The sequence below is a fragment of the Procambarus clarkii genome, chromosome 41 (genome assembly GCF_040958095.1).
Source record: "Procambarus clarkii isolate CNS0578487 chromosome 41, FALCON_Pclarkii_2.0, whole genome shotgun sequence".
NCBI classification, from domain to species: domain Eukaryota; kingdom Metazoa; phylum Arthropoda; class Malacostraca; order Decapoda; family Cambaridae; genus Procambarus; species Procambarus clarkii.
The window spans coordinates 5,951,291-5,969,389 of record NC_091190.1 but is presented as its reverse complement, the minus strand read 5'-3'; positions in this window follow the sequence as shown (position 1 = coordinate 5,969,389).

The window sequence follows — 18,099 nt, the reverse complement described above, 5'->3', positions numbered from 1 at the left end:
AAACAGAACTTCTCCCCTTTTCAATATCTTACTCAGTATTTTAACGAGAAACAAATAGTTGATTGAAAATGAAGTATTTTAGGTTATTATCTAATCAATTATGTGTTTGCATCATTTTTATCGTATATATAATGAATGAATACCAATAAACTGAAAATTCAAAAAAACGTGGAAAAACGGCAAAATATTGCCTAATTTGATGATATTTTGTTTAAATCACATAAAGGAAAAGGGGATGATAAACGTCAAAATATTGCTAAATTCTATGATTTTTCGTACGAAACAAAATGCAGGAAAACTTGCTTAAAATGCAATATTATGCGAAAGTCTGAGATTTGAAGGCAAAATCACATATCGTGATACTACATGAAATAGTATCGAAATATTGGTAAAAATGAATATATTTATGCAATACCAAACTACATGATTAACGTGAAAAAGTCATTATTTTACCATATTTGACGTTTTTAACTTCAAATCATAGAGCGAGATTTCGTATTATTTAGATCCAAGAAAAGACATTTGACAATGTTGTTTCCAATACAAATGATAAAAAACAATGTGTTTTCATTAGAATTAACTAAAATGTTCCTGATTTTCCGTTTATATTACCGATGGAAGATGTAAACGAAAACCGCTCTATTCCGGCTGAAACGTCGATATATGCAATAAAAACAGAACTTCTCCCCTTTTCAATATCTTACTCAGTATTTTAACGAGAAACAAATAGTTGATTGAAAATTAAGTATTTAAGGTTATTATCTAATCAATTATGTGTTTGCATCATTTTTATCGTATATATATTGAATAGTAACCCATAGACTGAAAATTCACTAAAACGTGGAAAAACGGCAAAATATTGCCTAATTCGATGATATTTTGTTTAAATCACAAAAAGTAAAAGGAGATGATAAACGTCGAAATATTGCTAAATTCGATGATTTTTCGTACGAAACAAAATGCAAGAAAACTTGCTTAAAATGCAATCTTATGCGAAATTCTGAGATTTGAAGGCCAAATCACATATCGCGATACTACATGAAATAGTATCGAAATATTGGTAAAAAGAAATATATTGACGTAATATCAAACTACATGAAAAAAGTCACTATTTTACCATATATGAGGATTTTAACTTCAAATCATAGAGCGAGGTTTCGTATTATTTAGATCCAAGAAAAGACATATGACAATGTTGTTTCCAATACAAATGATAAAAAACAATGTGTTTTCCTTAGAATTAACAAAAATGTTCTTGATTTTACGTTTATATTACCGATGGAAGATGTACACGTAAAACCGCTATAATTCGGCTGAAACGTCGATATATGCAATAAAAACCGAACTTCTCCCCTTTTCAATATCTTACTCAGCATTTTAACGAAAAACAAATAGATGATTGAAAATGAAGTATTTAAGGTTATTATCTAATCAATTATGTGTTTGCATCATTTTTATCGTATAAATAATGAATTAATACCAATAAACTGAAAATTCACAAAAACGTGGAAAAACGGCAAAATATTGCCTAATTCGATGATATTTTGTTAAAATCACATAAAAGAAAAGGGGGATGATAAAAGTCAAAATATTGCTAAATTCGATGATTTTTCGTACGAAACAAAATGCAAGAAAACTTGCTTAAAATGCAATATTATGCGAAATTCTGAGATTTGAAGGCCAAATCACATATCGTGATACTACATGAAATAGTATCGAAATATTGGTAAAAAAGAATATATTTATGTAATACCAAACTACATGATTAACGTGAAAAAGTCAATATTTTACCATATTTGACGTTTTTAACTTCAAATCATAGAGCGAGGTTTCGTATTATTTAGATCCAAGAAAAGACATTTGACAATGTTGTTTCCAATACAAATGATAAAAAATAATGTGTTTTCATTAGAATTAACTAAAATGTTCCTGATTTTCCGTTTATATTACCGATGGAAGATGTAAACGAAAACCGCTCTATTCCGGCTGAAACGTCGATATATGCAATAAAAACAGAACTTCTCCCCTTTTCAATATCTTACTCAGTATTTTAACGAGAAACAAATAGTTGATTGAAAATTAAGTATTTAAGGTTATTATCTAATCAATTATGTGTTTGCATCATTTTTATCGTATATATAATGAATGAATACCAATAAACTGAAAATTCACAAAAACGTGGAAAAACGGCAAAATATTGCCTAATTCGATGATATTTTGTTTAAATCACATAAAGGAAAAGGGGATGATATACGTCAAAATATTGCTAAATTCGATGATTTTTCGTATGAAACCAAATGCATGAAAACTTGCTTAAAATGCAATATTATGCGAAATTCTGATATTTGATGGCAAAATCACGAATCGTGATACTACATGAAATAGTATCGAAATATTGGTAAAAATGAATATATTTATCTAATATCAAACTACATGATTAACGTGAAAAAGTCACTATTTTACCATATTTGAGGATTTTAACTTCAAATCATAGAGCGAGGTTTCGTTATATTTAGATCCAAGAAAAGACGTATGACAATTTTGTTTCCAATACAAATGATAAAAAACAATGTGTTTTCCTTAGAATTAACTAAAATTTTCTTGATTTTACGGTTATATTACCGATGGAAGATGTACACGTAAAACCGCTCTATTCCGGCTGATACGTTGATATATGCAATAAAAACCGAACTTCTCCCCTTTTCAATATCCTAATCAGTATTTTAACGAGAAACAAATGGTTGATTGAAAATGAAGTATTTAAGGTTAATTTCTAGTCAATTATGTGTTTGCATCGTTTTTATCGTATATTTAATGAATTAATACCCTTAGACTGGAAATTCACAAAAACGTGGAAAAACGGCAAAATATTGCCTAATTTGATGATATTTTGTTTAAATCACATAAAGAAAAAGGGGATGATAAACGTCAAAATATTGCTAAATTCGATGATTTTTCGTATGAAACAAAATGCATGAAAACTTGCTTAAAATGCAATATTATGCGAAATTCTGAGATTTGAAGGCAAAATCACATATCGTGATACTACATGAAATAGTATCGAAATATTGGTAAAAATGAATATATTTACGTAATATCAAACTGCATGAAAAACGTGAAAAAAGTCACTATTCAACCATATTTGAGGATTTTAACTTCAAATCATAGAGCGAGGTTTCGTATTATTTAGATCCAAGAAAAGACATATGACAATGTTGTTCCCAATGCAAATGATAAAAAACAATGTGTTTTCATTAGAATTAACTAAAATGTTCCTGATTTTCTGTTTATATTACCGAGGGAAGATGTAAACGAAAACCGCTCTATTCCGGCTGAAACGTCGATATATGCAATAAAAACAGAACTTCTCCCCTTTTCTATATCTTACTCAGTATTTTAACGAAAAACAAATAGATGATTGAAAATGAAGTATTTAAGGTTATTATCTAATCAATTATGTGTTTGCATCATTTTTATCGTATATATAATGAATTAATACCCATAGACTGAAAATTCACATAAACGTGGAAAAACGGCAAAATATTGCCTAATTCGATGATGATTTGTTTAAATCACATAAAGGAAAAGCGGATGATAAAAGTCAAAATATTGCTAAATTCGATGATTTTTTGTACGAAACAAAATGCCAGAAAACTTGCTTAAATGCAATATTATGCGAAATTCTGAGATTTGAAGGCCAAATCACACATCGTGATACTACATGAAATAGTATCGAAATATTGGTAAAAATGAATATATTTATGTAAAATCAAACTACATGAAAAACGTGAAAAAGTCACTATTTTACCATATTTGAGGATTTTAACTTCAAATCATAGAGCGAGGTTTCGTATTTTTTAGATCCAAGAAAAGACATATATCAATGTTGTTTCCAATGCAAATGATAAAAAACAATGTGTTTCATTAGAATTAACTAAAATGTTTTTGATTTTACGTTTATATTACCGAGGGAAGATGGACACGTAAAACCGCTCTTATCCGGCTGAAACGTCGATATATGCAATAAAAACCGAACTTCTCCCCTTTTCAATATCTTACTCAGTATTTTAACGAAAAACATATAGATGATTGAAAATGAAGTATATAAGGTTATTATCTAATCAATTATGTGTTTGCATCATTTTTATCGTATATATTATGAATTAATACCCATAGACTGAAAATCCACAAAAACGTGGAAAAACGGCAAAATATTGCCTAATTCGATGATATTTTGTTTAAATCAAATAAAGGAAAAGCGGATGGTAAAAGTCAAAATATTGCTAAATTCGATGATTTTTCGTATGAAACAAAATGCATGAAAACTTGCTTAAAATGCAATAATACGCGAAATTCTGAGATATGAAGGAAAAATCACATATCGTGATACTACATGAAATAGTATCGAAATATTGGTAAAAAGGAATATATTTATGTAATATCAAACTACATGAAAAATGTGAAAAAGTCACTATTTTACCATAATTGAGGATTTTAACTTCAAATCATAGAGCGAGGTTTCGTATTTTTTAGATCCAAGAAAAGACATATATCAATGTTGTTTCCAATACAAATGATAAAAAACAATGTGTTTTCATTAGAATTAACTAAAATGTTCTTGATTTTACGTTTATATTACCGATGGAAGATGTACACGTAAAACCGCTCTTATCCGGCTGAATCGTCGATATATGCAATAAAAACCGAACTTCTCCGCTTTTCAATATCTTACTCAGTGTTTTAACGAGAAACAAATAATTGATTGAAAATGAAGTATTTAAGTTTATTTTCTAGTCAATTATGTGTTTGCATCATTTTTATTGTACATATAATGAATTAATACCAATAGACTGAAAATTCACAAAAACGTGGAAAAACGGCAAAATATTGCCTAATTTGATGATATTTTGTTTAAATCACATAAAGGAAAAGGGGATGATAAACGTCAAAATATTGCTAAATTCGATGATTTTTCGTATGAAACAAAATGCATGAAAACTTGCTTAAAATGCAATATTACGCGAAATTCTGAGATATGAAGGAAAAATCACATATCGTGATACTACATGAAATAGTATCGAAATATTGGTAAAAATGAATATATTTATGTAATATCAAACTACATGAAAAACGTAAAAAAAGTCACTATTCAACCATATATGAGGATTTTATCTTTAAATCATAGAGCGAGGTTTCGTATTATTTAGATCCAAGAAAAGACTTATGACAATGTTGTTTCCAATACAATCGATAAAAATCAATGTGTTTTCATTAGAATTAACTAAAATGTTCCTGATTTTTCGTTTATATTACCGATGGAAGATGAACTCGAAAACCGCTCTATTCCGGCTGAAACGTCGATATATGCAATAAAAACAGAACTTCTCCCCTTTTAAATATCTTACCCAGTATTTTAACGAGAAACAAATAGTTAATTGAAAATGAAGTATTTAAGTTTATTATCTAATCAATTATGTGTTTTCATCATTTTTATCGTATATATAATGAATTAATACCAATAAACTGAAAATTCACAAAAACGTGGAAAAACGGCAAAATATTGCTTAATTCAATGATATTTTGTTTAAATCACATAGAGGAAAAGGGGATTGTAATTATTTTTCAACAATCTTACTCAGTGTTTTAACGAAAAACAAATAGATGATTGAAAATGAAGTATTTAAGGTTATTATCTAATCAATTATGTGTTTGCATCATTTTTATCGTATATATAATGAATTAATACCCATAGACTGAAAATTCACAAAAACGTGGAAAAACGGAAAATATTGCCTAATTCGATGATATTTTGTTTAAATCACATAAAAGAAAAGGAGATGATAAACGTCGAAATATTGCTAAATTCGATAATTTTTCGTACGAAACAAAATGCAAGAAAATTTGCTTAAAATGCAATATTATGCGAAATTCTGAGATTTGAAGGCCAAATCACATATCGTGATATTACATGAAATAGTATCGAAATATTGGTAAAAAGGAATATATTTACGTAATATCAAACTACATGAAAAACGTGAAAAAGGCACTATTTTACCATATTTGAGGACTTTAACTTCAAATCATAGAGCGAGGTTTCGTATTATTTAGATCCAAGAAAAGACATATGACAATGTTGTTTCCAATACAAATGATAAAAAACAACGTGTTTTCATTAGAATTAACTAAAATGTTCCTGATTTTCCGTTAAATTACCGATGGAAGATGTAAACGAAAACCGCTCTATTCCAGCTGAAACGTCGATATATGCAATAAAAACAGAACTTCTCCCCTTTTCAATATCTTACTCAGTATTTTAACGAGAAACAAATAGTTGATTGAAAATAAAGTATTTAAGGTTATTATCTAATCAATTATGTGTTTGCACCATTTTTATCGTATATATAATGAATTAATACCAATAAACTGAAAATTCACAAAAACGTCGAAAAACGGCAAAATATTGCCTAATTTGATGATATTTTGTTCAAATCACATAAAGAAAAAGGGGGATGATAAACGTCAAATTATTGCTAAATTCGATGATTTTTCGTATGAAACAAAATGCATGAAAACTTGCTTAAAATACAATATTATGCGAAATTCTGAGATTTGAAGGCAAAATCACATATCGTGATATTACATGAAATAGTATCGAAATATTGGTAAAAATGAATATATTTATGTAATATCAAACTACATGATTAACGTGAAAAGTCACTATTTTACCATATTTGAGGACTTTAACTTCAAATCATAGAGCGAGGTTTCGTATTATTTAGATCCAAGAAAAGACATATGACAATGTTGTTTCTAATACAAATGCTAAAAACCAACGTGTTTTCATTAGAATTAACTAAAATGTTCCTGATTTTCTTTTTATATTACCGATGGAAGATGTACACGTAAAACCGCTTTAATCTGGCTGAAACGTCGATATATGCAATAAAAACCGAACTTCTCCCCTTTTCAATATCCTAATCAGTATTTTAACCCGAAACAAATGGTTGATTGAAAATAAAGTATTTAAGGTTATTATCTAATAATTATGTGTTTGCACCATTTTTATCGTATATATAATGAATTAATACCCTTAGACTGATAATTCACAAAAACGTGGAAAAACGGCAAAATATTGCCTAATTTGATGGTATTTTGTTTAAATCACATGAAGAAAAAGGGGATGATAAACGTCAAATTATTGCTAAATTCGATGATTTTTCGTATGAAACAAAATGCATTAAAACTTGCTTAAAATGCAATATTATGCGAAATTCTGAGATTTGAAGTCCAAATCACATATCGTGATATTCCATGAAATAGTATCGAAATATTGGTAAAAATGAATACATTTACGTAATATCAAACTACATGAAAACGTGAATAAAAGGCACTATTTTACCATATTTGAGGATTTTAACTTCAAATCATAGAGCGAGGTTTCGTATTATTTAGATCCTAGAAAAGACATATGACAATGTTGTTTCCAATACAAATGATAAAAACCAACGTGTTTTCATTAGAATTAACTAAAATGTTCCTGATTTTGCGTTTTCATTACCGATGAAAGATGTACACGTAATACCGCTCAAATCCGGCTGAAACGTCGATATATGCAATAAAAACCGAATTTCTCCCTTTTTCAATATCCTAATCAGTATTTAACGAGAAACAAATGGTCGATTGAAAATGAAGTATTTAAGGTTAATTTCTAATCAATTATGTGTTTGCATCGTTTTTATCGTATATTTAATGAATTAATACCAATAAAATGAAAATTTACAAAAACGTGGAAAAACGGCAAAATATTGCCTAATGCAATGATATGATGTTTAAATCACATAAAGGAAAAGGGGATGATAAACGTCAAATTATTGCTAAATTCGATGATTTTTCGTATGAAACAAAATGCATGAAAACTTGCTTAAAATGCAATATTATGCGAAATTCTGAGATTTGAAGGCAAAATCACATATCGTGATACTACATGAAATAGTATCGGAATCTTGGTAAAAATGAATATTTTTATGTAATATCAAACTACATGAAAAACGTGAAAAAGTCACTATTTTATCATATTTGAGGATTTTAACTTCAAATCATAGAGCGAGATTTCGTATTATTTAGATCCAAGAAAAGACATATGACAATGTTGTTTCTAATACAAATGATAAAAACCCAACGTGTTTTCATTAGAATTAACTAAAATGTTCCTGATTTTCCGTTTATATTACCGGTGGAAGGTGTACACGTAAAACCGCTCTAATCCGGCTGAAACGGCGATATATGCAATAAAAACAGAACTTCTCCCCTTTTAAATATCTTACTCAGTATTTTAACGAGAAACAAATAGTTGATTGAAAATGAAGTATTTAAGGTTATTATCTAATCAATTATGTGTTTGCACCATTTTTATCGTATATATAATGAATTAATACCAATAAACTGAAAATTCACAAAAACGTCGAAAAACGGCAAAATATTGCCTAATTTGATGATATTTTGTTTAAATCAAATAAAGAAAAAGGGGGTGATAAACGTCAAATTATTGCTATATTCGATGATTTTTCGTATGAAACAAAATGCATGAAAACTTGCTTAAAATACAATATTATGCGAAATTCTGAGATTTGAAGTCCAAATCACATATCGTGATATTACATGAAATAGTATCGAAATATTGGTAAAAATGAATATATTTATGTAATATCAAACTACATGATTAACGTGAAAAGTCACTATTTTACCATATTTGAGGACTTTAACTTCAAATCATAGAGGGAGGTTTCGTATTATTTAGATCCAAGAAAAGACATATGACAATGTTGTTTCTAATACAAATGCTAAAAACCAACGTGTTTTCATTAGAATTAACTAAAATGTTCCTGATTTTCTTTTTATATTACCGATGGAAGATGTACACGTAAAACCGCTTTAATCCGGCTGAAACGTCGATATATGCAATAAAAACCGAACTTCTCCCCTTTTCAATATCCTAATCAGTATTTTAACCAGAAACAAATGGTTGATTGAAAATAAAGTATTTAAGGTTATTATTTAATAATTATGTGTTTGCACCATTTTTATCGTATATATAATGAATTAATACCCTTAGACTGATAATTCACAAAAACGTGGAAAAACGGCAAAATATTGCCTAATTTGATGGTATTTTGTTTAAATCACATGAACAAAAAGGGGATGATAAACGTCAAATTATTGCTAAATTCGATGATTTTTCGTATGAAACAAAATGCATTAAAACTTGCTTAAAATGCAATATTATGCGAAATTCTGAGATTTGAAGTCCAAATCACATATCGTGATATTCCATGAAATAGTATCGAAATATTGGTAAAAATGAATACATTTAAGTAATATCAAACTACATGAAAACGTGAAAAAAGGCACTATTTTACCATATTTGAGGATTTTAAATTCAAATCATAGAGCGAGGTTTCGTATTATTTAGATCCAAGAAAAGACATATGACAATGTTGTTTCCAATTCAAATGATAAAAACCAACGTGTTTTCATTAGAATTAACTAAAATGTTCCTGATTTTCCGTTTATATTACCGATGAAAGATGTACACGTAATACCGCTCAAATCCGGCTGAAACGTCGATACATGCAATAAAAACAGAACTTCTCCCCTTTTCAATATCTTACTCAGTATTTTAACGAGAAACAAATAGTTGATTGAAAATGAAGTATTTTAGGTTATTATCTAATCAATTATGTGTTTGCACCATTTTTATCGTATATATAATGAATGAATACCAATAAACTGAAAATTCAAAAAAACGTCGAAAAACGGCAAAATATTGCCTAATTTGATGATATTTTGTTTAAATCACATAAAGGAAAAGGGGATGATAAACGTCAAAATATTGCTAAATTCTATGATTTTTCGTACGAAACAAAATGCAGGAAAACTTGCTTAAAATGCAATATTATGCGAAAGTCTGAGATTTGAAGGCAAAATCACATATCGTGATACTACATGAAATAGTATCGAAATATTGGTAAAAAGGAATATATTGACGTAATATCAAACTACATGAAAAACGTGAAAAAAGTCACTATTTTACCATATTTGAGGATTTTAACTTCAAATCATAGAGCGAGGTTTCGTATTATTTAGATCCAAGAAAAGACATATATCAATGATGTTTCCAATACAAATGATAAAAAACAATGTGTTTTCATTAGAATTAACTAAAATGTTCCTGATTTTACGTTTATATTACCGATGGAAGATGTAAACGAAAACCGTTCTATTCCGGCTGAAACGTCGATATATGCAATAAAAACCGAACTTCTCCCCTTTTCAATATCTTACTCAGTATTTTAACGAAAAACAAATATTTGATTGAAAATAAAGTATTTAAGGTTATTATCTAATCAATTATGTGTTTGCATCATTTTTATCGTATATATAATGAATTAATACCCATAGACTGGAAATTCACAAAAACGTGGAAAAACGGCAAAATATTGCCTAATTTGATGATATTTTGTTTAAATCACATAAAGAAAAAGAGGATGATAAACGTCAAAATATTGCTAAATTCGATGATTTTTCGTATGAAACAAAATGCATGAAAACTTGCTTAAAATGCAATATTATGCGAAATTCTGAGATTTGAAGGCAAAATCACATATCGTGATACTACATGAAATAGTATCGAAATATTGGTAAAAATGAATATATTTACGTAATATCAAACTGCATGAAAAACGTGAAAAAAGTCACTATTCAACCATATTTGAGGATTTTAACTTCAAATCATAGAGCGAGGTTTCGTATTATTTAGATCCAAGAAAAGACATGACAATGTTGTTCCCAATGCAAATGATAAAAAACAATGTGTTTTCATTAGAATTAACTAAAATGTTCCTGATTTTCTGTTTATATTACCGAGGGAAGATGTAAACGAAAACCGCTCTATTCCGGCTGAAACGTCGATATATGCAATAAAAACAGAACTTCTCCCCTTTTCTATATCTTACTCAGTATTTTAACGAAAAACAAATAGATGATTGAAAATGAAGTATTTAAGGTTATTATCTAATCAATTATGTGTTTGCATCATTTTTATCGTATATATAATGAATTAATACCCATAGACTGAAAATTCACATAAACGTGGAAAAACGGCAAAATATTGCCTAATTCGATGATGATTTGTTTAAATCACATAAAGGAAAAGCGGATGATAAAAGTCAAAATATTGCTAAATTCGATGATTTTTGGTACGAAACAAAATGCCAGAAAACTTGCTTAAATGCAATATTATGCGAAATTCTGAGATTTGAAGGCCAAATCACACATCGTGATACTACATGAAATAGTATCGAAATATTGGTAAAAATGAATATATTTATGTAAAATCAAACTACATGAAAAACGTGAAAAAGTCACTATTTTACCATATTTGAGGATTTTAACTTCAAATCATAGAGCGAGGTTTCGTATTTTTTAAATCCAAGAAAAGACATATATCAATGTTGTTTCCAATGCAAATGATAAAAAACAATGTGTTTCATTAGAATTAACTAAAATGTTTTTGATTTTACGTTTATATTACCGAGGGAAGATGGACACGTAAAACCGCTCTTATCCGGCTGAAACGTCGATATATGCAATAAAAACCGAACTTCTCCCCTTTTCAATATCTTACTCAGTATTTTAACGAAAAATATATAGATGATTGAAAATGAAGTATATAAGGTTATTATCTAATCAATTATGTGTTTGCATCATTTTTATCGTATATATTATGAATTAATACCCATAGACTGAAAATCCACAAAAACGTTGAAAAACGGCAAAATATTGCCTAATTCGATGATATTTTGTTTAAATCAAATAAAGGAAAAGCGGATGATAAAAGTCAAAATATTGCTAAATTCGATGATTTTTCGTATGAAACAAAATGCATGAAAACTTGCTTAAAATGCAATAATACGCGAAATTCTGAGATATGAAGGAAAAATCACATATCGTGATACTACATGAAATAGTATCGAAATATTGGTAAAAAGGAATATATTTATGTAATATCAAACTACATGAAAAATGTGAAAAAGTCACTATTTTACCATAATTGAGGATTTTAACTTCAAATCATAGAGCGAGGTTTCGTATTTTTTAGATCCAAGAAAAGACATATATCAATGTTGTTTCCAATACAAATGATAAAAAACAATGTGTTTTCATTAGAATTAACTAAAATGTTCTTGATTTTACGTTTATATTACCGATGGAAGATGTACACGTAAAACCGCTCTTATCCGGCTGAATCGTCGATATATGCAATAAAAACCGAACTTCTCCGCTTATCAATATCTTACTCAGTGTTTTAACGAGAAACAAATAATTGATTGAAAATGAAGTATTTAAGTTTATTTTCTAGTCAATTATGTGTTTGCATCATTTTTATTGTACATATAATGAATTAATACCAATAGACTGAAAATTCACAAAAACGTGGAAAAACGGCAAAATATTGCCTAATTTGATGATATTTTGTTTAAATCACATAAAGGAAAAGGGGATGATAAACGTCAAAATATTGCTAAATTCGATGATTTTTCGTATGAAACAAAATGCATGAAAACTTGCTTAAAATGCAATATTACGCGAAATTCTGAGATATGAAGGAAAAATCACATATCGTGATACTACATGAAATAGTATCGAAATATTGGTAAAAATGAATATATTTATGTAATATCAAACTACATGAAAAACGTAAAAAAAGTCACTATTCAACCATATATGAGGATTTTATCTTTAAATCATAGAGCGAGGTTTCGTATTATTTAGATCCAAGAAAAGACTTATGACAATGTTGTTTCCAATACAATCGATAAAAATCAATGTGTTTTCATTAGAATTAACTAAAATGTTCCTGATTTTTCGTTTATATTACCGATGGAAGATGTACTCGAAAACCGCTCTATTCCGGCTGAAACGTCGATATATGCAATAAAAACAGAACTTCTCCCCTTTTAAATATCTTACCCAGTATTTTAACGAGAAACAAATAGTTAATTGAAAATGAAGTATTTAAGTTTATTATCTAATCAATTATGTGTTTTCATCATTTTTATCGTATATATAATGAATTAATACCAATAAACTGAAAATTCACAAAAACGTGGAAAAACGGCAAAATATTGCTTAATTCAATGATATTTTGTTTAAATCACATAGAGGAAAAGGGGATTGTAATTATTTTTCAACAATCTTACTCAGTATTTTAACGAAAAACAAATAGATGATTGAAAATGAAGTATTTAAGGTTATTATCTAATCAATTATGTGTTTGCATCATTTTTATCGTATATATAATGAATTAATACCCATAGACTGAAAATTCACAAAAACGTGGAAAAACGGCAAAATATTGCCTAATTCGATGATATTTTGTTTAAATCACATAAAAGAAAAGGAGATGATAAACGTCGAAATATTGCTAAATTCGATAATTTTTCGTACGAAACAAAATGCAAGAAAATTTGCTTAAAATGCAATATTATGCGAAATTCTGAGATTTGAAGGCCAAATCACATATCGTGATATTACATGAAATAGTATCGAAATATTGGTAAAAAGGAATATATTTACGTAATATCAAACTACATGAAAAACGTGAAAAAGGCACTATTTTACCATATTTTAGGACTTTAACTTCAAATCATAGAGCGAGGTTTCGTATTATTTAGATCCAAGAAAAGACAAATGACAATGTTGTTTCCAATACAAATGATAAAAAACAACGTGTTTTCATTAGAATTAACTAAAATGTTCCTGATTTTCCGTTAAATTACCGATGGAAGATGTAAACGAAAATCGCTCTATTCCAGCTGAAACGTCGATATATGCAATAAAAACAGAACTTCTCCCCTTTTCAATATCTTACTCAGTATTTTAACGAGAAACAAATAGTTGATTGAAAATAAAGTATTTAAGGTTATTATCTAATCAATTATGTGTTTGCACCATTTTTATCGTATATATAATGAATTAATACCAATAAACTGAAAATTCACAAAAACGTCGAAAAACGGCAAAATATTGCCTAATTTGATGATATTTTGTTCAAATCACATAAAGAAAAAGGGGGATGATAAACGTCAAATTATTGCTAAATTCGATGATTTTTCGTATGAAACAAAATGCATGAAAACTTGCTTAAAATACAATATTATGCGAAATTCTGAGATTTGAAGGCAAAATCACATATCGTGATATTACATGAAATAGTATCGAAATATTGGTAAAAATGAATATATTTATGTAATATCAAACTACATGATTAACGTGAAAAGTCACTATTTTACCATATTTGAGGACTTTAACTTCAAATCATAGAGCGAGGTTTCGTATTATTTAGATCCAAGAAAAGACATATGACAATGTTGTTTCTAATACAAATGCTAAAAACCAACGTGTTTTCATTAGAATTAACTAAAATGTTCCTGATTTTCTTTTTATATTACCGATGGAAGATGTACACGTAAAACCGCTTTAATCTGGCTGAAACGTCGATATATGCAATAAAAACCGAACTTCTCCCCTTTTCAATATCCTAATCAGTATTTTAACCAGAAACAAATAGTTGATTGAAAATAAAGTATTTAAGGTTATTATCTAATAATTATGTGTTTGCACCATTTTTATCGTATATATAATGAATTAATACCCTTAGACTGATAATTCACAAAAACGTGGAAAAACGGCAAAATATTGCCTAATTTGATGGTATTTTGTTTAAATCACATGAAGAAAAAGGGGATGATAAACGTCAAATTATTGCTAAATTCGATGATTTTTCGTATGAAACAAAATGCTTTAAAACTTGCTTAAAATGCAATATTATGCGAAATTCTGAGATTTGAAGTCCAAATCACATATCGTGATATTCCATGAAATAGTATCGAAATATTGGTAAAAATGAATACATTTACGTAATATCAAACTACATGAAAACGTGAATAAAAGGCACTATTTTACCATATTTGAGGATTTTAACTTCAAATCATAGAGCGAGGTTTCGTATTATTTAGATCCAAGAAAAGACATATGACAATGTTGTTTCCAATACAAATGATAAAAACCAACGTGTTTTCATTAGAATTAACTAAAATGTTCCTGATTTTGCGTTTTCATTACCGATGAAAGATGTATACGTAATACCGCTCAAATCCGGCTGAAACGTCGATAGATGCAATAAAAACCGAATTTCTCCCTTTTTCAATATCCTAATCAGTATTTAACGAGAAACAAATGGTCGATTGAAAATGAAGTATTTAAGGTTAATTTCTAATCAATTATGTGTTTGCATCGTTTTTATCGTATATTTAATGAATTAATACCAATAAAATGAAAATTTACAAAAACGTGGAAAAACGGCAAAATATTGCCTAATGCAATGATATGATGTTTAAATCACATAAAGGAAAAGGGGATGATAAACGTCAAATTATTGCTAAATTCGATGATTTTTCGTATGAAACAAAATGCATGAAAACTTGCTTAAAATGCAATATTATGCGAAATTCTGAGATTTGAAGGCAAAATCACATATCGTGATACTACATGAAATAGTATCGGAATCTTGGTAAAAATGAATATTTTTATGTAATATCAAACTACATGAAAAACGTGAAAAAGTCACTATTTTATCATATTTGAGGATTTTAACTTCAAATCATAGAGCGAGATTTCGTATTATTTAGATCCAAGAAAAGACATATGACAATGTTGTTTCTAATACAAATGATAAAAACCCAACGTGTTTTCATTAGAATTAACTAAAATGTTCCTGATTTTCCGTTTATATTACCGGTGGAAGGTGTACACGTAAAACCGCTTTAATCCGGCTGAAACGGCGATATATGCAATAAAAACAGAACTTCTCCCCTTTTAAATATCTTACTCAGTATTTTAACGAGAAACAAATAGTTGATTGAAAATGAAGTATTTAAGGTTATTATCTAATCAATTATGTGTTTGCACCATTTTTATCGTATATATAATGAATTAATACCAATAAACTGAAAATTCACAAAAACGTCGAAAAACGGCAAAATATTGCCTAATTTGATGATATTTTGTTTAAATCAAATAAAGAAAAAGGGGGATGATAAACGTCAAATTATTGCTATATTCGATGATTTTTCGTATGAAACAAAATGCATGAAAACTTGCTTAAAATACAATATTATGCGAAATTCTGAGATTTGAAGTCCAAATCACATATCGTGATATTACATGAAATAGTATCGAAATATTGGTAAAAATGAATATATTTATGTAATATCAAACTACATGATTAACGTGAAAAGTCACTATTTTACCATATTTGAGGACTTTAACTTCAAATCATAGAGGGAGGTTTCGTATTATTTAGATCCAAGAAAAGACATATGACAATGTTGTTTCTAATACAAATGCTAAAAACCAACGTGTTTTCATTAGAATTAACTAAAATGTTCCTGATTTTCCGTTTATATTACCGATGAAAGATGTACACCTAATACCGCTCAAATCCGGCTGAAACGTCGATATTTGCAATAAAAACCGAATTTCTCCCTTTTTCAATATCCTAATCAGTATTTTAACGAGAAACAAATGGTCAATTGAAAATGAAGTATTTAAGGTTAATTTCTAATCAATTATGTGTTTGCATCGTTTTTATCGTATATTTAATGAATTAATACCAATAAAATGAAAATTCACAAAAACGTGGAAAAACGGCAAAATATTGCCTAATGCAATGATATGATGTTTAAATCACATAAAGGAAAAGGGGATGATAAACGTCAAAATATTGTTAAATTTGATGATTTTTCGTACGAAACAAAATGGAAGAAAACTTGCTTAAAATGAAATATTATGCGAAATTCTGAGATTTGAAGGCCAAATCACATATCGTGATACTACATGAAACAGTATCGAAATATTGGTAAAAATGAATATATTTACGTATTATCAAACTACATGAAAAACGTGAAAAAATCACTATTTTACAATATTTGAGGATTTTAACTTCAAATCATAGAGCGAGGTTTCGTATTATTTAGATCCAAGAAAAGACATATAACAATGTTGTTTCCAATACAAATGATAAAAACAATGTGTTTTTATTAGAATTAACTAAAATGTTCTTGATTTTACGTTTATATTGCCGATAGAAAATGTACACGTAAAACCGCTCTAATCCGGCTGAAACGTCGATATATGCAATAAAAACCGAACTTCTCCCCTTTTCAATATCTTACTCAGTATTTTAACGAAAAACAAATAGATGATTGAAAATGAAGTATTTAAGGTTATTATCTAATCAATTATGTGTTTGCATCATTTTTATCGTATATATAATGAATTAATACCCCATAGACTGAAAATTCACAAAAACGTGGAAAAACGGCAAAATATTTCCTAATTCGATGATATTTTGTTTTAATCACATAAAGGAAAAGGAGATGATAAACGTCGTAATATTGCTAAATTCGATGATTTTTCGTACGAAACAAAATGCAAGAAAACTTGCTTAAAATGCAATATTATGCGAAATTCTGAGATTTGAAGGCCAAATCACATATCGTGATACTATATGAAATAGTATCGAAATATTGTTAAAAATGAATATATTTACGTATTATCAAACTACATGAAAAACGTGAAAAAAGGCACTATTTTACCATATTTAAGGATTTTAACTTCAAATCATAGAGCGAGTATTCATATTATTTAGATCCAAAAAAAGACATATGACAATGTTGTTTCCAATACAAATGATAAAAACCAACGTGTTTTCATTAGAATTAACTAATATGTTCCTGATTTTCCGTTTATATTACCGATGGAAGATGTACACGTAGAACCGCTCTAATCCGGCTGAAACGTCGATATATGCAATAAAAACCGAACTTTTCCCCTTTTCAATATCTTACTCAGTACTTTAACGAGAAACAAATAGTTGATTGAAAATGAAGTATTTAAGGTTATTATCTAATCAATTATATGTTTGCATCATTTTTATCGTATATATAATGAATTAATACCAATAAACTGAAAATTCAC